The sequence below is a fragment of the Abramis brama genome (genome assembly GCF_963993115.1).
Source record: "Abramis brama genome assembly, chromosome: 2".
Taxonomy (NCBI): domain Eukaryota; kingdom Metazoa; phylum Chordata; class Actinopteri; order Cypriniformes; family Leuciscidae; genus Abramis; species Abramis brama.
The window spans coordinates 56924522-56948196 of record NC_139964.1 but is presented as its reverse complement, the minus strand read 5'-3'; positions in this window follow the sequence as shown (position 1 = coordinate 56948196).

Here is a 23675-nt window from a genome sequence, read left to right as displayed (position 1 = left end):
TCATCATCATCATTCACAAATCCTCTCCCATGGCCTCATGGGATAGTAAAGTGCCTATCATATGCACACTTCAGAATCTCGCAGGAAGTAGTAGTATCCGGGTTTTTTTTTACACATACTGTTTTGTGAGTACTGTGAATTCAGACATACTTATTTTGTCGATCTTTAGGTTCTGAGCAGAGTGCAGAGATACTCACAGAGAATTTTATTAAGGTATCTATATTGTGTCAGTAATTAGTTTTAAGCTTTGCCTTGGCAAAGACAATAGTTTAGATTGTTTCATGTGCATCTCCAATTCATTTCAGGAGGATTCCAGAGAAACATCAGTGTGAGACGAGTAAAAGATCTGCCTCCACACTGAAGTCTCTTATAGATTGCTGACATCTTCATATCCCTATGCCAAGATGTGATTCTATTTGCTCAGTTTATACAACTTACTGAAATCTTGCTGCTTTCTCTTTTTGTACTCCGCAACATCAACTATGATTTCTGAACTTGCTTTTTCTCATTCTTATTCTTTTTATATATATAAAATTCTTCTCATTGAAACACTCTCAGCTGTTGCTATAGGGCCTGTAGTTGCTTATGGCATTCTTTTTTTGTACATTCTTTTTGTAATTACATATTTTTTGCATTAATCACAATATCACCCTGTTTGGACTGTTTGTCATGATGGTTTCTAATGTGATTTGTCATTACTGTCAGCTGTGTCATTGTTAATCACCTCATTTGTCTGTGTGTTTAGTCCTGTGTTTTCAGTTCATCCTTGTCTAGTCTCATTTACGTATGGTTGTTGTTCTTCGAGTGAAAATTACCCTGTGGATATTATTAAATACTGTTTGAACCTTTATCTTTGTAACAGAACAGCTGCGGTGATGAAATGCTGGCTGTATGTATACTGGCCTAATCCTCCGGTCAGAGAAGACGCAGAAACTTCTTTACTTTAGATGAATTTATTGGTCTTTTTTCAACTCTACAGGGCACTGTAATATGTGTATGTGTGGTTTGTGATGCCTGCAGAAAATAACAACAGTAAAACAATATTAATACTAATTAAAGTTCAGTGGCATCAATGGTAAATAATGATAAAATAACATGAATTACAACAGATATGAATAGCGTGTAATACTGAAAATCGCCACTAGGGGTCAGTGTAGGATCATTAAACAACACCACAGCTTCGCGCCACGGGTAGGTCACGTGACCAAGCTAAACTGAGAAAGCCCTGTCAACTACCGAACCACTGCACAGCAGACCTCCTTACAGTTCTGTCGCAGACGTGGAACAACATCATAGACAAAGGAGGTGAGGTGTATATTGTTGCACTAGACATTAAAGGAGCGTTCGACCAGGTTTGGCACAACGGCCTTCTGGATAAGCTTTCTGCTAAAGGCATAACTGGGCCATTACATTCTTGGCTACAGAGTTACCTGGAAGGAAGGTCCATCCAGGTCGTGCTCTCTGGTCAGTCCTCATCACCTCAACCAATCAATGCCTCGGTGCCCCAGGGATCCATTCTCGGCCCGCTATTATTCTCCATCTTCATAGACGATGTTGTAGAACAGTGCGATAATAGCATTTTTCTATATGCGGATGATTCCACCATTTACGCCCCAGTAACGACACTTAATGGTCCCAATGTGGCAGCATCCCTAAATAAAGACCTGGAGAATATTCGCAGGTGGGCTGATACCTGGAAGGTCACGTTCGAGCCCAGCAAATGCAAGGCTATGGTTCTGTCGAGAAAGAGGCCTCCATCCTGCCCGGACCTTCTCTTTGGGGCAACCAGAATTGACCTTTTTGAGCAGTTGAATATTCTGGGGCTATGTATCGATAAGAAGTTGCTATGGACTAATCACCTGTCAAACATCTGCAAGCATGCTGGACAGCGTCTTGGAGCTCTGCGCAGGTTGGCCAACAAGCTTGATGTCAAAGGTAGGGCCAATGTCTACAAGGCACAAGTCAGGAGTACCATGGAGTACTCATGCCTTGCCTGGATGAACGCATCACAGACCACCCTTGGGCAGCTTGACAACATCCAGAAAAAGGCACTGAAAATCATTGGGGAGGATGAGGACAACGCCCTAAGGAAATATGCAATCAGCCAGCTCAGCCATCGTAGAATTGTTGCAGCAACAACTGTGCTTTTCAAAATGCACACTGAAAACTGTCCAGAGGATCTCAAAGCTCTGCTACCCCCACCTGATCTCCATTGCCGAACCACTCGAAGAGCACGACCAAGTCATGCCCTAAAACTCCCCAAGTCCAACACCAAATGCTTGGGGAGGAGCTTTCTTCATTCGGCTGTAACAACTTGGATCTGCCTCCCCTGTACTGTAGTAGGTGAAATCACCTCAAAGAATGTTCAGGCCTTCAAGAAAAGACTAAACAAACACCTCCTTAGCAAAAAACTGTAATCTCCTGATGCTTAATGTCACTTATCCTATATATCTAGTCCTGAGTAGCTGCAGATCACGATAGGCTCTCGGAACATGAACTGTTAAAGCCTGTATCTGCTTAAGCTTGAATAAAATAAATAAATAAATAAATAAATAAAAAAAACTACCGATCTGTAATTTGACACATTAACGTCAAAATAATAACGACCTCAATAAACAAAGCTACACAGCTAAATAAACAGTAGAATAAGGAAATAAAATGTGGGGTAATTAACTACATGTCGGGCCGTCTGTTTCACGGGGCTCAGCAACACGTGCTAAATAGGAAGTCAACAAATAAACATATTACCCCGGTAATATCAACAGATCACGCCACATTCAAATATATAAACAACATCTACTCATCATGTAACTTACATCATCACCGACGCACACTGTTGTACAAAGTAATAATGAAGACCACGGACTGTCGGTGGAAGGCCAACTATTGACTACACAGGAAATTTTCCCCGAACACACTGCGCATGCGCAAACAGTCCCTCAGACTCTGTATGAAGCAGCTTGCTGTGACGTGACCTCCTCACAGCAGGGAATTCACAACAGCCGCCCCCACATTCATGTATGAATGTGTAGAAGTAGTACAAGTCCCTGCTGTTGTTAAAGGTCCCTGTTGCATACGTGGTCCTCTGGCATTTTAGGGAGAGGTACTAACTTGGTAACCGGACGAGTGTAAACTGCCCCCTTGATTTTGACATCCGCTGAACGAACTGTCCCATCTCCACTGGGATGAAGTTTAATGACCTTTCCTATGGGCCAAAGTGCCCTAGGAAGCTGGGAATCTACTACCATAACCACTTGGTCTGCAGTGAGGGCAACAGTAGGGGTCCTCCACTTATGGCGGCGCTGAAGGTCAGGAAGGTACTGGCGGGTGAATTGGCTCCAGAACCGGTCTGCCAGGATTTGGGTATGTCTCCAACGGCGGCGGCCTAGAAGATCACTGGAACCATATGCAGCCTGTGGAAGCGATGCGTCGTGCCGCCCCATCAGCAGCAAGTTAGGCGTTATAGGATCGGGGTCAGCCAGGTCGGAAGAGGAGTATCCCAAAGGCTTTGAGTTAAGTATGCCCTCTACTTCCACGAGGACAGTCGCCAACACCTCCTCTGATACAACTTGATCCCGCAACACGACTTGGAGGGAAGCTTTCACTGACCTTACTTCCCTCTCCCACGCGCCACCGAAATGGGGTGAAAGAGGAGGATTGAATTTGAATGTTATGCTTTGGTCGGCCAACTGTTGCTTCAATGTGGGATCGAGATCTTCCAGTGATTCTTTGAGCTCTCTGTCTCCCCCCCGGAAGTTGGTACCTCGGTCACATAAGATCTCGTATGGCTTGCCTCGTCTTGAGATGAATCGGCGCAAGGCCAGTAAGAACGAGTCTGCGTCCATGTGTGGCAACAGATCCAGGTGGACACATCTTGAAGTAAGACATTTAAATATAATGCCCCACCGTTTCTCGTGCCTTCTTCCGATTTTCACTGTATAAGGCCCAAAACAGTCGACTCCGGTGGACCAGAACGGGGGTTTGTTGATCCGGAGCCGCGCAGCAGGCAGATCGGCCATCATTGGTGTTACTGGGTTGCTCCGCCACAAATAGCATTCTGCACAGTGTTTCTGGTGTTTCTTAATTACCTGTCGACCATGTAAGATCCAGTCATTTCTCCGGATCTCAGCAAAAGTTCTCTCAGTACCAGCGTGGTGCAGACGGTTGTCGTAATCCTTCACCAACAGCTGTGTGATCGGATGCTCAGGGCTGATGACAACAGGGTGAAGACTGCCTTCAATCAGATTCTCTGCTTTGCGTAGTCGACCACCAACCCGAATGAGGCCTAATGCTTGGTCGTATTCAGGGCTTAGAGCACTTAAACGGCTGCCTGAATGGACTGGTTTGCCCTGTTTAAGTGCCTTTAATTCTTCCGGGAAACTATCGTATTGTATCCTTCTTAGCAGAGTAGTCTCCATCTCAATACGGTCGACGGCAGACATAGCTGGAGCAGCCGCCCCGTGAAGGAACTGATATGTAGCCTGCAGTAGTTCAGTCCATGTATCATATTTAGCAGGATCGGGCTCATCACTGCTGATAGTAGACATGTGGCCACAGAAGGTTTGAGCTCTCAACTCATCTGGTTCCTCTATGTGCACTGAGGGGTTCACTGGCCAGTGATCTGAGGACTGATACAAGAATGAAGGCCCCTGACTCCAACAGTTTGGCTGGGACAATTCAAGGAGAGTCTTCCCGCGAGTGATATCATCAGCGGGGTTCAAGTCCGTGTTAATGTATCTCCATGACCCGGGCTTGGTAAGGTCAAGAATTTCAGTTACTCTTGTACCGACGAATACTTTGTACTGGTTGGACACTGACTGTATCCAGCTCAGTACAGTTGTTGAATCTGACCACAGCACTACGGATTGGATGGACAAAGTCAGTTCGGTCTGGAGCACTTTGGCCAGCTGGGCTCCAGTGAGTGCAGCACATAATTCCAGTCACGGTATCGTCTGTTGTCGTTTGGGTGCAACCCGCGACCTGGCCATAATGAATGACACAGTGATGCGTCCCTCTGGATCCTCCACTCGCAGGTAGGCAACAGATCCGTACGCCTTCTCCGAGGCATCACAAAAAATGTGAATCTGCCTCACTGATAAATCATTGTCAGCAGCTTCTGGAACATAACAACGGGGAAGAACTATGTTCTGCAATTGAGGGAGCTCACCTTCCCAGGCCTGCCACACTGGAAGTAACTCATCTGCAATAGGCTCGTCCCACTGTCTTTCTGTAGCCCACAAAGCCTGAACCAGGACTTTAGCCCGGGTAGTGAAGGGAATTATGTATCCGAGCGGGTCGTATTGTGAGGCAAGTACCCTATATACATTTCTCATGGTGGGCTGTTTAGGCGTCACAGGCTGACATTTATAACCCAGTGTGTCTGTCATGCAATGCCAAACCAGGCCGAGAGTGGACTCCCTCGGGTCATCTCCTTCAGCGGTTAGCCAGAGCTCAGATGTTGTTGATCGTGCCTCAGTTGGGAGGTGAGAGATTACCTCTGTCCTGTTGGATGCCCACTGCCTTATTTCAAATCCACCCTTCGCTAGGAGGGCTCTCAGACGGTCGAGAAGATCCTTTGCCTGCTGTGGCGTGCGGAGCGATTTCAGGCAGTTATCCACATAGAACGAGGTAATTACCGTCTCCAGCAGGTCTTCGTTGCCGCTCTGGTGATCACGAACGTGACGCTGCACAGCGTATATGGCGCAGCACGGACTGCAAACTGTGCCAAATGGCAGTACACGCCACTCATAGATATCAGGTGACCTGTCTCTCTCCATGTCGCGCCAGAGGAAGCGGAGGAGTGGGCAGTCCTCAGGAAGGAGTCTGATCTGATGGAACATTGCCCGTATGTCTCCGCTGATAGCGACGGCATGTTCTCGAAACCTGAGCAGAACTCGTAATAGTGACGGTCCAAGGGAAGGCCCTGGTAGCAGGTCATCATTCAGAGCACTCTCCTGGTAGCGAAAGGAGCAGTTAAATACCACCCTTGCCTTTCCGTTATGATGTACTAAGTGGTGTGGAATGTACCAGGATTCGGCAGAGCAACTGGCCTCCTCACTGGTGATCCGCTCAGCATATCCCGCCTCCACTAGCTTGTGTATTTCCTGGTTGTAAACTTTAGCAAACTCAGGATTGGTAGATAGACGGCGTTCTGTAGAGCGAAGGAGGGGCATCACAGCAACAGGTGATGCGCAGGGCAGAGCTACTTTTCTCTTCCGAAGGAGGGGAGTTGCGTATCTTAAGACACCATCCACTATTACAGTGGTGCTCTTCTCATCAAGCATGGTGAGAGCTGCCTGGTCTTGCTTGGATCGCGTCACCTCCCTCTCGCTTTTATATGGCAAAATGTCAAGCTGCTACAAGTGTTGAACATCTTTGTGTAGGTTGGAGCAAGGTGTGTCAACTGACAGGTGAAGGAAGGAACTCTCACCGGGTGGATGTTGAAGAAAGTTAGTGGGTCCTTGCACTGCCCAGCCGAGTCGGGTGCAGACTGCTACTGGTGCTCCTATCGGTCCTGCACGTACTGAGTGGATCGGAGTTATTAAATGAGGGTGGTCAGATCCAATCAGTAGCATTGGCTGCACCTTAGTGAATCTGTGTAGGGGGACTCCTTTCAGGTGGTTGTATTTCCTTGCTAATTTGTCACCTGGACATGACTGCTCAGCCAGCTGGAGTTCGGTTGCAGTGAAAGCTTGATTGATGGAGTGATAAGTGCGTGGTTGTGTGTCAGCGGACACCTCAAATGACACTGCCATTCCCTGGAGCTGCAATACATCCTGTCTGATGGTCTTCAATTTGAGTGACTCCACTTCCCCGCTCAACCCAAGGTGTTTGACCGCAGCAGCCAGAATCACAGTGCGCTCAGAGCCGTCATCCAACACTGCATGTGTTTTTAGTGTTCTCTTGCCATAACGGAGCAGCACTGGTACCACTTTTAACATGACACGCCCTGAGTGGCTGGCGTGATCCAGATACACTGCATTTGTTGGGGTACTGACAGTGAGGATGTTTAGTTGCGGGTCTTGGGCCACAACTTCATGAAGTATCAGCAGGTGTTGTTTCTTGCACATTGAGCAGAGTTTCTTTAGGGTGCAGCTCTCTGGAGAGTGTCCACGCCCACATCTCCAACATTTTCCTTTGTCCTTTATCCAGGTGGCTTTCTCTTCAGTAGTAATTCTTTCGAACATCTTTTCGTTTTTGCACAGCCGTTGAGGTAATGATCCTGGGTGGTCCTACAATACGGACAATAGGGCTTAAAACGCTCCCTCCCTTTGCTTGTGGGCTGATCTTTCTTTGAACCCAACTGGAGGTTGGTCCGTTGTCGCTGTGGAGAGGTCTGCTGATGTTTGACTGTTGTAGAGTCACTGCTGAAGTAAATAGAGGCTGGTTTGACCCACTGTGATTTACTTGCTTTATTCTCTCTCTGTGTGATACGACTAGGATCAGATGTGTTGGATTCTGCTGCACGTCGAGACACCTGGAGCACCTGAACCTTCATATCCAGCCATTCAGCGAGGTCGGGTAAGGTATATGTCTGGTCGCTCCCGCTGCGGATGATGCCTCTTTTAATAGAGAATTCGGCAAAGCTATCCCTGTAGTTACCAGGCAACTTACCAAGGAGGGTGTCTACGTGGGAGCCGCACTGCAGTTCAGACTGAGCAGGACCGTCCATGCGACTTAGCATCCCCACCAGAGTGTTTACAGATGAAGAAAAATCTTCGAAAGCCTTTACGTCGCCAGGTTTCACGGGAGGAGAGCTCAATATGGTCTTTAATTCTCCCTGTACCAACTGTCTTGGCTGCCCATATCGATGCTGCAGAGCGTCCATTGCACTGGAGTATGGTGTGGGGTCATGTCTCTTTGCCATTTGGTAGGCGCTAGGCAGTTTGAGATGATCAAGTAATACTTGGTATTTATAATCTTCAGTCAAATGTCGGTGTGGACCAAGTAAACTATCCAGTCCCCTTTTCAGCATGATGAAATCACTCTCCCTTCCAGAACTGAAGAGAGGCAGTTTGGGCTTTGGAATACCATATGAGGCTGCAATAGCCATTTCTGTCATGGTGAGTGTTGCAGGATTGTTGTAGGGAGAAATGTATCCTGGTGCTGTAGGTGAGGCAGCCCTTTGAGTAAGCTGTGGGTAGTGTGCAGCTGAATGAAGTCCAGACTGGTATGGCTGTGATTGAACTTCAGGGAAATATCTGGTCTGTGGAAGTGAATAGGCTGCTCCTAGATCAGTAGGTGGCTGATAAGGAGGGATAGAACGGGATGGTGTTCTTATCTCTGGTTGTTTGAGTGAAGCAGGTTGAAATCCAAGCTGTGGTCCAGGTTGAGGAGTGATCTGATGCTGGACATATCGAGGATAAGTCTGCTGTTGTACAGTTGTGAGTAAGGGCTGAGGTATACCTTGAGACTGTGTAGGTGCATATGTCCGCAGGGCTGCATGCTGGTTTGGCAGATACACTGTTGAGGGTGTCTGTTGAGCTGGTTGGTGCCCTGACTGGATGTGCTGACCTGCATGCTGGACGGGCAGAAAAGGTGAATATGTTCGCTGGGTAAGCGGGGTGTGGTGAGCAGACTGAACTGCAGGCAGTTGTGGAAACTCTGGCACTGGTCCAGTTAGGGTAGCTGAATGGCGAGTAGACTCACTGAGGTCTAGTGGTTGTGCTGCTACCTGGACGGATGGCTGCAGAGCTCTGGTAGCCTGAGTTGTTGAGCTGAGTTCTCCCTGCTGTATGGGCTGTGCTGTAAGTGGGTAAGGTTCACTGTTGTCTAAGAGCTGACAATAACCTTCATTAGCTGATTTCCAAATCATCCGATGATCCATGAGGGGCGATACTCTGGGCCATATCTCTTCACTGTGGTGAATATGAGGAAGGCTCGAGCTCCGGAGAGGATATGATCATTTGGATGGATGCTGTTGAGGGTGAACTTTACATTTAACACTGTCCATTAGGGGTGTGACGAGACGCTTACTCCACGAGACGAGACGAGACACGAGATTGGGTTCACGAGAACGAGACAAGACGAGATTTTTACACAATTTTTAAGAAATCCTCAATGATGAAATATATGAATGGAAAATAGTCTTTTATTCAACTGAAAATCACAAAATGCAAAACAATTTATGTGCATTTTGAAATCAACTTGTAATGAATGTTATTTTACTTCTATTTTAATGAATTCTATGCAGTAAAGGACATGCAAACAATGCAAAATGTTTTGCTATAAACTCTACTTCTCCCTGTACGATTTCACATGAGAAATCTAACTCCTTTCCACAAATCGAACATAAAAAAATAAAACAGTATAAATAAAATAAATATAAATAACTGAAATAACACTTTAAGTGCAAACAGTAAGTGTGTATCCATAATCAAAGTACTGCTCTCTCAAAACTACAAGTTCAAACAGAAACAATTTTTTTCTTCAAGCATGAAAAAGAGATAAATTAACTAAGATAAGCCTAAGATATGATCATGTTCTTTTTCAAGAATATAAGCATGTCGACGATTTCTGGCAGCAGTTGAGACCTTTGGGCAGGGCTGCACGATATGAGGAAAAGCTGCGATGTGCGATAACATTGTTTAATATTGCGATGTCGATATGATTTAAGCTATACTGTTCCCATGTATTAGTGCTTTAATAGGTTCTTTGCGTGATAGGTCAAATGTTTATTACCTGCCTGGTTCAGATTACACTATTTTAGCGCGATTTTGGCACGATCCGTTTCGTGGAGACTCATAAAGGACAACGGGCGTCGGGACGCAAGATTCGATCGTTTCATTTCGTATAGTGTGTCATAGTGGGCGACAACGCGTCTGCGATGCTTCAGGACATCACGACAGAAAGACTAGCATGTTTAATTTTAACGGTCCTCCACGACGGGTTGAGTGTGAGCGAGAGTGAGTGAGAGTGCGGTTACAGTGAGTGTGCGTGTGTGTGTGTGCGCGCGAGTGAGTGAGTGAGCGAGGGACAGTGAGTGTGTGTGTGTGATTGGCCCGGCACACAAATGATTTAAAAGTGGCAGGGGCATCTTCAATACAAATTTCACCCTCACGCTCCATCACGCTGACATCACAACAACTCACAAGACAAAGTTTTTTTTTTTTTGTTTTTTTTTTTTTTTTTACTCACGAGACAAAGTTTCACCTCGACGAGAAATCTCGTCGCGTTTTAATCTCGCGAGATCTCGTAACACGAGATCTCGTCACACCCCTACTGTCCATGGCTGACTGTAGTTGTTTCATCTGCCTAGTTATGTCTTTCATGCGGGCTTCCATCCCTTCCAGCATTAGATCTTCTGACCCAGTGTGCAGAATATGGTCTGGAGGCTCTTCCTGGTGCGCTTCTATCATTTGATGTGTGGCATCACGTGCAAATTGCCAGGGTTATCAATGACAAAGTCGCGAAGGTGCCTGGGGAGTTGGAGAGACCGGCTTGGGCGGGACACAACTGAAGGTTGTTCATCTGTTTCACATGTGTCAAACTCCAGTCCTGGAGGGCCACTGTCCTGCAGAGTTTATCTCCAACCAGCTCCAAAAACGGCCTAATCCTCCGGTCAGAGAAGACGCAGAAACTTCTTTCCTTTAGATGAATTTATTGGTCTTTTTACAACTCTACAGGGCACTGTAATATGTGTATGTGTGGTTTGTGATGCCTGCAGAAATTAACAACAGTAAAACAATATTAATACTAATTAAAGTTCAGTGGCATCAATGGTAAATAATGATAAAATAACATGAATTACAACAGATATGAATAGCGTGTAATACTGAAAATCGCCACTAGGGGTCAGTGTAGGATCATTAAACAACACCACAGCTTCGCGCCACGGGTAGGTCACGTGACCAAGCTAAACTGAGAAAGCCCTGTCAACTACCAATCTGTAATTTGACACATTAATGTAAAAATAATAACGACCTCAATAAACAAAGCTACACAGCTAAATAAACAGTAGAATAAGGAAATAAAATGTGGGGTAATTAACTAGCTACATGTCGGGCCGTCTGTTTCACGGGGCTCAGCAACACGTGCTAAATAGGAAGTCAACAAATAAACATATTACCCCGGTAATATCAACAGATCACGCCACATTCAAATATATAAACAACATCTACTCATCATGTAACTTACATCATCACCGACGCACACTGTTGTACAAAGTAATAATGAAGACCACGGACTGTCGGTGGAAGGCCAACTATTGACTACACAGGAAATTTTCCCCGAACACACTGCGCATGCGCAAACAGTCCCTCAGACTCTGTATGAAGCAGCTTGCTGTGACGTGACCTCCTCACAGCAGGGAATTCACAACAATCTTCGTGCCTTTAATTGCAGCATAACTGTTACAAAAGTATAGTTCAAGCATGCCTTCAATAAGCATGGCACATTTTTTGTGCGACCAGTGTTATGATTTACACTATTTAGCCTATTAATGTCAAAGTAAAAAAAAAAGAAAATGCTTCTAAACCCCTATTTGATCCAATGCTACTTTAACGGGTTTACATTTTATTTTCTTGATAATATTAACATTATTTTCCATCTGTGTTAATATTTAACAGAACATGTAACAAAAAAGGAAAGAAAAAAAAAGAAAAGCTGTTTTATTTAGATGTTTCAAGCAGTTAGTCTAAAAGTAAACGCATACAGTTTTGTGTCTTCTATTTTTATCAGTAGATCATTTGAAAATTTCTCAAAATACATTTAAGGGGTAAATTGTAAAATAAAGTTCAGTCAGTATAAAAAGCACAAGTTTGTCAAATGTTTACACAGAATTGTCTAATATGCTTATGTTATGCGAGTGTCTGTGAATATGAATTAATCTTTAAAAAAAAAAGATAGGAAATGAACACTCAATGGCTCCATCTAGTGGCTAATAGCTCAAACTGGTCTTGTCCTCCTTATAATAGCAGAGAATGACGTCAAAAACACTTACCCACAAACCATTTGATCAGGACCAAATCTTGATAAGGGCACAGAAGTCAGGAAATGCTTTTATGATAGACTAATAAAATGAATCACATGTGTACTCAATTAGTTTTTCCCCTCATAATTTAATGTAACTATTCATGTTATGCAATGCTCAAGATTCATGATGAGACAACACTCAATATTATTTAAGATAAAACACTGAATTAAGACGTTTGCACTTGAATAGTGTTGAATAGTCACTGGTCTTCAGTGGCAGGGCAGAGACATAATTTGCTTGAGCAGATTGATACAGGAATATACGTAGACGTTGTATAACGGTGGTGGCCGCCCTAACTTAAATAAATTATTTTAAAGAAAACCTTCGGGCGCCAGACAGGATTAAACCTGTCAAAAATTAACTTAACCCAGGATAGCAGAAAATGTAACCACCTGTTACACAACAAATTATAATAATAATCCCACAAAAAAGGTCATTTCACAAGGGATATTTATTCTTCCATATATTCACAATCATAAATCACACAGGAAAAACGAAATGGACAAAAAAATAAAACAAAATAAGAAATGAAGTTCACAGCGGTCTCTGGTCTTCGAGATCCGAGCCCCGTGCCGGAAACCGACCGCGTCACGCTAATCCACGTTCGCAGATTCGTGAAATGTCCATAAGAAAAGAAAAGAGAGAACAAAGAAAACATTGGATAAACATCTCATTAAGTTCGTGGTAAATCACCAACATTAAAATCAACAGCAACAATAATTTTAACGGGCAACAACAATTATAAACAAAACACTAAGCACACAGAATGTGCGACTATGAAAGCTATGCGAGTGGATGCGTGCGTGTGTGAGTTGCAGTGTGTGTAATGGCGGCGCAGAGGTACTGACCACGTTTGCAGGTATTGAAGGCATAGATATCATATTTAAAGCTGCAGTTGGTAACTTCTGTAAAAATGTATTTTTTACATATTTGTTAAAACTGTCATTATTTCCTGACAGTAGAATATGAGACAGATAATCTGTGAAAAAATTAAGCTCCTCAGGCTCCTCCCAGTGGTCCTATTGCCATTTGAATTTTCAGGCTAAGTCAACGTTTTCTAAAAGATCCCTACTGCAGCTTTAAAGGCTAGATGTCTCGTGCGCGCTGCTGGCCAATGGAGGTCGACGTCCGCACGTGGCGGCCATCTTGCCACAGTGTGCTCGCTCACTCGTTTAATGGTGCATATACTTTTAAATAACCATAACTTGCTCAATTTTCTACCGATTTTCAAACGGTTTGGTTTGTTATAAACGTCAGAGATGTAGTTATGACACTACATACATACACTGCATACATATGAATAATTATAACATACATGTTCAAGCATTCGGAATTATAGCCACGTTAATAACGTTTGTAAGAAACCAAACCTTTTGTAAATCCGTCAATATTTCAGCGAGATATGAGGATTTGTGTGCATGCTGATCACTCACCTAATGCACAGCTTCACTGCGGTAAGATGGCCGAACGGTGATGCCGGAAGTGACTGCGCCATAAGACATCTAGCGTTTATATATGATATCTATGATTGAAGGCACCAATGAGTATCGCGGGTCACCAGACACCAAGATAGGTGGATAAGCGTTTTTTGCCTTGTCTTCAGGACAGCTCACGACAGTTTGTCTGGAAGTGCAATGCTTCAGTCACGCACCAGACATACACATGAAACAGCTGACTGACACGCAGCCGTCTTTCCATCATAGAACCTCACTCATACGGGCAACCCTCATGTGCAAACAAACGGATGACGCTTCTGATTCAGGTACGACACGCTCCCTTTAAATACAACTCCCTTCCGTCGTTAATTGACACACTCCACACAGAAACACTCTAAAATGAAAGTGAAAGTAACCAATGTTGTGGGACAGATTCTCTTGTTTGCCACATTTTCGCCATGGAAAACTCCAACCCGGACTCTGCAATCCTGGTGTTGGGAGATTTTAACCACGTATCTATGAAGAAAGCTCTTCCCAGATACAAGCCTCAGATTCATATTCCCACCAGGCTTGATAAAACATTGGACCATGTTACTCTTCCAGTCCGGAGGCGTATCAAGCTCTAGTTAGAGCCCCGATTGGTGAGTCTGATCACAACACTATATTTCTCGTTCGTAAATACCGCCAGAAACTCAAAACATTTAAACCAAGTGGTCAAGTGGTACACTCCCCCGGCCATAGACATGTTACAAAACTGTTTTGATATTACTGACTGGAGTGTTTTTGAGCATGATGATATCGACATTTTCACTGATACTTTAATGTCTTATATAAATTTCTGTGAGTCTGTGTGTATCCCCATCAAAACTGTCATTAGTTACAGTAACAACAAGCCTTGGTTTAACAAGGATGTAAGGCGTTTATGCAGGGAGAAAAATGCTGCATTTAGATGTGGTTATATAAAGCGCAATACAGACTCCTTAAATATCAACTTCAAAAGGCTATTAAAACAGCTAAAACCACTTATAGAGTAAAACTTGAAAATAAGCTCCAAGTCCATGACTTTAAGGGTGTCTGGCAGGGCCTGCAGACAATCACTAACTATAAGATCAAGCATCATGTTTTAGATAGTGACCCCTCCCTCCCTGAGAGGCTTAATGATTTTTTGAGTCCAGTGAAGCTCAGATAGATTCTCTCAGTTACCTCCATCTGGGTCTGGTTGGTCACCACCCCTTTTCAGTCTTAGAGCATGATGTCAGGAGGTTGCTCCACCATCAAAACATCAGAAATGCAGGGGGCCTGATGGTATCGCACCAGCTACACTGAAAAAGCACAAGTTTGTCAAATGTTTAGACAGAATTGTCTAATATGCTTATGTTATGAGAGTGTCTGTGAATATGAATGAACCTTAAAAACCTTAAAAAAAAAAAAGAAGATAGGAAATGATGAACACTCAATGGCTCCATCTAGTGGCTAATAGCTCAAACTGGTCTTGTCCTCCTTATAATAGCAGAGAATGATGTCAAAAACACTTACCCACAAACCATTTGATCAGGACCAAATCTTGATAAGGACACAGAAGTCAGGAAAAGCTTTTATGAGAGATAGACTGTAATAAAATTGATCACATGTGTGCTCAAATTAGTTTTTCCCCTCATAATTGAATGTAACTATTCATGTTATGCAATGCTCAAGATTCATGATGAGACAACACTCAATATTATTTAAGATAAAACAATACTGAATTAAGACGTTTATACTTGAATAGTGTTGAATAGTCACTGGTCTTCAGTGGCAGGGCAGAGAGATAATTTGCTTGAGCAGATTGATACAGGAATATACTTGTTGCATGCAAGTCTTATAGGCCTTTTACAAAATGCAACAGTGGCGTTTTGATGCCACATGATGTAAGAAGTGGTTTTCATGTGTGAATTCAGTGCTATTTAAGTTGTTGTGGAGAGTCAAAAGAAAAAGAGAGTTTGTTTTTCTGAGGTATGTGTTAAAACCACAAATGTTTCCGGTGGTCTTTGTGACGGTCTTCTCTTTTTGTGAATACTTCCTTTTTAACCTGTTATTTTTTTTTTTTTTTAAAGATTTCAAGTTAAAGTTGATATTTTTATCAAGTTAAAAAAAATATTTGTTTTCAATTTAATTCATTTTCAAATGATCTGTTTCCAATGTGTGTCCACCTAAATTCCCTGTATCACCATATTATTATTCTCAAATATGGTAAACAAAGTATTAGTAGTATGTTTAGATGTGGTTATTACTGAGCTGTTCACTGTATGTGGTGCTGAAACTCTTTTGCTCTGTTTTAATATTCACTTCAATTCATGAGTAATTCAGTCCAGTCTGGCAAAGACTTAAGGGCTGCATTTCAAAGAAGTAAAGTAAGTTCTCCTCCCAATTCTGAAACCCAATTTAGACATGCTAGAACAGGAAACCACAAGCTTGTAAGTGCACTAGTAAGTGTTGGAGCTAGTGCTTGCATAGAGTGCACAAATGTAATGAACGATTTGTGGTTACAGCCAGAAACAAAAAATAGTTTAACAACATTTTAGGACCCAGGCCAATAAACACCTCAAGAAAATGCATTCTTACAAAAATATAAAAGTAGAGCTGTTCTGGTGTGTCTGGTGGCCAATACAAACAAAAGCCATGTATTTGAAAGATGCAAAACAGGAAACTCATAATGATACTCAGCACTTAGCACTCTGGTCATATCCATTGTCATGATGTTAAACATCACTACATTGTATAAAATAATAATAATAATAATTATAATTATAATAATACCAATATTATTGTGATAACATTTTAATTTATGGCCTCTGAGCCTCTTTTAGGGTCTTACACATTTACAGTTGTAAAGAGGATCAATTTACAATTTCAATTTCATATTGAAAAGTTTACAAACTGTTAATGATTCAGACAAAACATGTATTAATTCAAGAAATGAGTGGGGCAGGACAAGAATAATATAACCCCCCAAAAAAATAAATAGAAAAAAATAAAACCCATTGCAATTTAAAGTGCTTTAGCAGAAATACCTGCCATGAACCAGGCCATTCTCACTGAAGACCCTCAAACCTATCAGTCACTGAGATGGAGCGAGCAAGAGTTACAGTCGTCATATTTGTGTGTAAGTCCATTTGTGTGTTTTTGAAATGTTATGTTGCACTCTTTACAACATAGTATTGATTTAATCGATAATCTTTTATTCGTATATTTGCTTTTGCAGGTGTTTTGTTGTGTGAACACCAGAGAGTGTTTGGGACAGAAGTGGACATGAGAGTTAAAGCAGGAGACAGCATCACTCTCTACTGTGACTGTGTCACTCCTCTTGGTTCACACATTATTTGGTTGAGAAACTGCTCACATGAGCATCAACCATCTCTGATAATAGAGACTGAAAACCGGTTCGAGGGGACGTTTCCACATTTCAGTTTTGTGCAAAACGGCTCCAGTAACTCCTATGATCTACATATAGAGAATGTCAGTGTCTCTGATGAGGGAATGTATTACTGTGTGAAAAGAAAAACAGAAATAAGTAAAAATGTACATGGAATCACGGCAAAATTAGAGTTTGAGTATGGAAACAAGACAACACGTTTATCTGTCTTTGGTAAGAAAACATTTCTACTATTGTACGTGTTGCTTTTGTGTTGAAAATTCCTTTAATTAATTTTTCTCCTTATTTTACTTATATATATATATATATATATATATATATATATATATATATATATATATATATTATAGTCTTATATTGAATTTAAGCATAAATGGTTTAATTAATATAATAACATATTTTATTGTGTTTATAGTAAAACTACTTTATAGGATTTTTTAAAGATAAATATGTTATTTTTAATAAAACGTCAATTCACAATATATTTTCATATATATTTTTATGTGAACTACTAATTTGCTAAATCCAATGCTTAGTAAAACACATGCAATATTAAACTTATTTTGAATTGTGTAATTAGTATGTTAAAACAAAATGTATATATGAATTGAATATTAACCAAAAAGTGTGAGGCAGATTAAAAATGGCTTATGTTTTATTTAGAGCCAGTGTCTCCTCATGCTGAGCAGTTCAACATCACCTCCACATCTCCTGTGTTAGACTATGCTCTGCTTCAAGCTGCTATTCAGTGTGTGTCCTGCATGTGTTCTCCTCTTCTCTCTCCTCTCTTCTGTCAGTGTGTGAAAAAAAAAAGTGGATTGCATCATAATACAATTTTACCTTTTTTTTTTTTTTTTTTTTTTTTTTTTTTTAATACAGCTCCAATTTCATCTTATTCAGTAATAAAGACAAATATTCATGTTATAGTGTAAATAAATTAATTGTGATGTAATGAACAGCATTTATTCAATATTTATTTCGGTTGATATAACATAAAGCATTGACACTATATGCATAGTAGTAATATATTACTATAGTATACATACTTTATTATTACTACTACATTATTACTAAATATTAGTTTCAAGGAAAGTAAGTACAAACCACAAATGTTTCCATAACATCATAAAAGTGTCTGTGGTCAACCTAGGGAACATGCATGCTCGAGATATATGAAAGTAAGGGTAAAAATTGTGGTTTGACAAAAACAGAAAGAAGCATATTGGAAAAGGTTAACTGCAAGGTGCTAATGTAAATGTGGCTTCTTTTAATATTGTCAAGAGTTGAGCTGTGTGGCGAAAAGATCATCCTTAAAGGGATAGTTCACCCAAAAATGAAAATAAGCCCATGATTTACTCACCCTGAAGCATCCTAGGTGTATATGACATTCTTCTTTCAGACGAATACAATCGGATTATATTAAAAAATGTCCTGGCTCTTCCAAGCTATATAACGGCAGACGGCCGTACGCATCGATTTACGCCAAAACACTTGAACTTGACGCACAACGTAATGTACGGCAATTGACGCCTCTCGCGGTTCAAACAAACAGGGCTGGGCAACCGCGTTCGTCATTAAGTTGTTCGTCAAGTTCAAGGGTTACTCTTTTGGGGTAAATCGATGCGTCCGGCCGTGTGCCGAAAGCTAGTTATTTTTTATTGCTTCACTTCAGAAGGCCTTTATTAACCCCCAGAGACGCTTGGAGCACTTTAATCATGAATAGATGCGCTTTGATGGACTTCCAAAGACAGACACCCATTCACTCCATTTATAAAGCTTGGAAGTGCCAGGACATTTCTCCGATTGTATTCGTCTGAGAGAAGAATGTCATATATTTACTGCATCTCTCAGAATGAAGCACAGACTGCAGTTTTAGCCTAGAGGTTAAGGAGATGGACTTTCCAATCCCAAGATGAGAGAAAAACATTAACACTTTTATACCCACATTTTAAGTCACTGAACTCCAGTGGACTATATTACACAATGGATTAAATGCACTTGCTGAAGTAAAAAATGACCAAATTTGAGGTTAACTAACACTGGGTAGATAATCTGTTGATGAACCCAAAGGACAGCTCTTCATACATTTACATTTACATCTACATACTGTACATTTTTGTTACAGTATATAATGGATATGATTTAAAGTATGTGTCTACTTGTCCATGATCTGTTTATGTCTGAAAGAGACTCAGTTTAGTGGTTAGAGCAGTCAGTGTGAGAGTTTTACAAGTGGCCTGAGGGGGCAGTGTGCATTTGTAAAATCAGTAACACTTTGGGCCTTATCATACACCCGGCGCGACGCAACGCAACGCAAGTGTTTTTTGCTAGTTTCATCCCGACACAGTTATCATTTTCACATCCTGCTGTTGTTTAAATAGCAAATGCATTTGTGCCCATTTGTGCACCCATAGGCGTGCTGGTCTGAAAACGAGGTGTGTTCAGGCGCATTGTTGTCATGTTGCTATTTTGAGGCAACTGAAATAGACTGCAGTCAATGGCGCAGTATTTTTTTGTTATTTAAAGATTGCGTTAGTAATGTGTGCCTATAGGCAGGTCCACAATGCACGTACACTTTGTCCCGTAGGTGGTCTGCTCACGCGCTTTAACCTCGTGCACGAGCAGATCCGTTTTCTCGCTAGAGAAGCGTTCAGTTTTTCCACTTGCAAATTCCGCCATGTAAATTGCAATCCGCCATGGCGCGAGCACAACTGGCTTTTAAAGGGAAAGGGAAATGAGACTCTGATTGTTTTTTTGCAAGTTATGCTCAAAACACACCCATTACTCATTAAGAGAATTGGGACAACCCTTTTAGACCACCACACATCCCGCCGCTAAACTAGCAAAAATGGATTCGGACACGCCCTAAGTGCACTTGCGCCGTGCGCTTTAGACCATGCGCTTAGATCGTTAAAATAGGGCCCTTTATTTTGATGGTCCCTTTTGAACATTCTGTTGACTTTAACTTTGTAACTACATGTCAACTAACTCTCATTAGAATATTAACAGACTGTCTGCTTAAAATCTGCTAACACCTTATTGTGATGCTCCCCAACAGACATTTTACTACTGACTATAAGTAACTCTGCAACTACATGTCAGCTTATTCTAACCCTAACCCTACCAACACTCTAATGAGAGTTAGTAGACATGTAGGTGCAACGTTACTTATAGTCAACAGAATGTGTTAAAGGGACCATCAAAATAAAGTGAAACTGTAAAATCTTTTGAAATTTCCAAAATATTCTTATTGTTCTTCTTATTATAAACTGTCTAATGTTTATACTGTCTTGTTTTCTCATATTTATTGGCTTTATTTTTGTGCAGCACTTTTGAACTGCATATCTTTATGTGAAGGTATGTGAAGCCAAATAAATAATAATAAAATGAGCCATGTCAATCCATCTGGTGATTTAATTAATTCAGTGTCTTTAGATGTGTTGTAAGTGACCCTGGTTTCGCTGTTTAAAGGTACACTATTTACCTTAGCAGTTAAAAAATAAACTGCATGCATCTTGCAGAAGAATATTGTTTTGGTTGTGCTTTGGCTTTGTGTCCCTGAATCCATTTATATTACACATTTTAGGTTATAATATCTGACTATGTTTAGATAACTTTTGACCTAACTTGTTTATCACAATAATTTGAATAGGATAATCTTGTTCCATATTGATATAAAAATACAATGAGAAAAAACCCCACTAATCATACAAACTACTGTTCAACTAGTTTTCGAGTAGACAGGATTCTATCCTAATCATATTTCTCTGGCACACTTTTTATTTATTTATTTATTTATAAACATCAGAATAGTCATTTTTTTGTAAATAAATTTATTTACAATTATGGCATCACCAAAATAATATATATATATATATATAAACAATAAGAAATTATATATTGCCTTGTCATATGTAATCAGATTGATTTTGGAGGACCGGTGTAAATTCAGAACATTGGACAGCTCCCACTGCTGAACGTACTGAACAACAGACATGTTAATTCTGAAAGACGAAGTGTATGTGGTTGTACTTTCTGTTTGAGCAGGGTCGGCGCAACGAGGGGGCCCCAGGGGGCCTGGCCCGGCCACCTAGGTTACTGTGCCCCCTCACCTCTGGTCAGCACACCACCCTGCCTCGGAGCGCGATTTCATCCGTTGAGACTCAGCAACAGGCACGGTGACGGTTCCACTGTGCCCTCTTATTCCTGACATATAATTAACTACATATCGTCGCTGTCGCCTGTCGGGTGGAAACCTCGTATGTCCAAATTTGGTCAATTTCATATTTTTTCACAAATCGATGCTATTGGTCAGTCCCCACGTGGTACTGTTATTTTTACAAATTATTAACCAATCTAAAGTGTTGAAAATAGCTTGAGAGCAAATCTCTTAACTCCATTGGACACTTCAACTGTCTGAGAATCCTCGTAACTCCACCTCTTCTTCACTCCGCGGCGGGCGGGAGCCTCGCGGCATTTTGTCTCCTCAGGATTGAAAGTCACAACGATTAAGAAGTCCTCGTCGAGCAACACGTAAAGCAAGCCTTAACTCTGATTTTATCTGTGTTAAACTATGATATCAGTTATTGACGTATTTTAAATGTCTACTTATTACTAGGCTTATTATACGTGTGCATTGAAGTTTTAAAATGTATCTAATATAATACTTGAATTGAATTAAATGTTTTGGATACCAACATTAAATTATTGTTTTTATTATTATTTTACTGACTCGAAGTTGGCACTGTGCATGTAAAATACCCCAAGTAGCAAGGTTTTTATTTATGGGAGAAAAAAGGTAGGTGTACTGGTCTAATTTATGCCTATTAGACAGCCTAACGTTAGTCAGCTCATCGTTTTTTGTTCTGCTTCACTAATAGCTCTTAAACCTTTAAAATGGAGTTTAGGAAGATGTATGTAACCACCGTCGTTAGCTTTGGTTAACTACTGAAGCCTTTTCTTTTGTCAAAAGGCTCAACGCGACCGCTGACTGTTTGCGTGCAGATTAATTTCCGCCTATTTTAGACAGCCTGGTATTTTGGTATTGCATGCATCACTCATATCTCTTAAACGTTTAAAATGGAGTTTAGGAAGATGTATGTAACCACAATCATTAGATTTGAATGGCTCTTAAAGCCTTATCTCTTGTCAAAAGGCTCAACGCGACCGCATACTTTGATGAACACTGCTGGCAGCAGCGACGTCTGTGTCCGTACCGTTCTTACAGGGACGGACTGACAATCTGTGCGTTCTGGAAAAGTCCAGAACGGCCGTCCAACCGAGGGCCGTCGGCACAAAAAAAAAGTCTAATAAAGCAATATGAACAGCCAACAGCAGGGGCACTAATACGATCACTTATATGCTACGTGTAAAAAAAAAAGAGTCGGCCTACTAGCCACTGACTTAATAGTTTTATAAGGCTTACCTAGCTATTGCACTTTTAAATTTGCTTACATTATATTTGAATAGTTATAAGTTATAGTAGGCTTTATAGCAGTTGCGTCTGATAAACATCAAATGGGAAACGCTCAAAAAGCGGAACGAAACTTGTTTGATCTGTGCGCGGCCAAAGCAAGCAGGGCTGATCTCGATAACGCGAACATTATTACACAGAGCTGCGCGATCCACTGAGAAGCATTTCAATTCAGCGCAGAATTCTCTATTATAAACCCACAGATGACTATGTGATTTAAGTTAGTTAAAAGACAGATGAAAAAACAGGCGGAACAACAAACCAGTTAGAAAACATTTCACTCCACAACTTTACTGTAGTAAAACTGTAGTAAAACAAACTTTTTTTGGCAGAAATGTGCCTGTATATATTCATATTAAAAATGCTTTTATATATAGTCATGTTATTAAAGTTATTAAGTTGTTAATAAACGTAATGTTATTAAATGTAATCAATGCAGTAATGTTTTTGTTTAGAAGTTATGGCAGTTTATTTATTTTGCATTTATATTAATACTAAATATTTGTTTTTGATAACACATACTATAGATTTATAGAGAAAAAAAAAATCAATATATATTTTCATAATTTTTCAGGAATTGTTTAAAACTGCCTGAACCAGAACCAGATCTCAAGATATTTTATTATTTTGCATATTATGGTGAAAAGTAAAAAAAAAAGTTAAAGGTAAAGTTAAAAAGCACCATGTTATATGTATAATAAATATTTTTGAGTATAACAAACAAGTAGCCCTTCTAGATTATTGTATCCCTTGAGGTAGCCCACAAAAAGGTTGGAGACCCCTGGTATATAGTAACTATATGTTTTATAATTACAAGTTTGTGTAATTTGGGGTTTCTGTGGGCAGTGACATTTCATTATTTGTATTTTATTTTCAATGCAGATGTAATGGCATTGTACAAATTTTTTGTTTTTATTTGAAGGCTGAGGCTTCATTAATAAACACAACCCCAATTATCATGATTGGTTTTGAGATGTTACTTGCTTGTCTGATAGGCTACAGTGTGTGGCATAGTATCAGGACATCCTGGCTATAGTGTCTGTAGCGCACGGCTAGGGGCGAATGGCCGGATGATGGGCCTATTTGGGAGAAAGTCCAGGGCTGTTTTTTAGCCCCAGTCTGTCCCTGCGTTCTTATCAACAATGACAGCGTAAATTAACCTCGTATCTCCCTGCTCCCAAGTCATAAATGTCGTATCTCCGATTAAACATGATTTTGGGGAAATGTTGTGTTAATGTTGGTACACAACAGTATAGGATAGCAATATAAGGTATAATACCAACTTTAACGATACAATGTTTAATAACTCAAAAAATATGCCGTTTTTTTTATTTCCTGAGAGATACGAGGATTCCGCCTGACATTATTATTTTTTTTTGT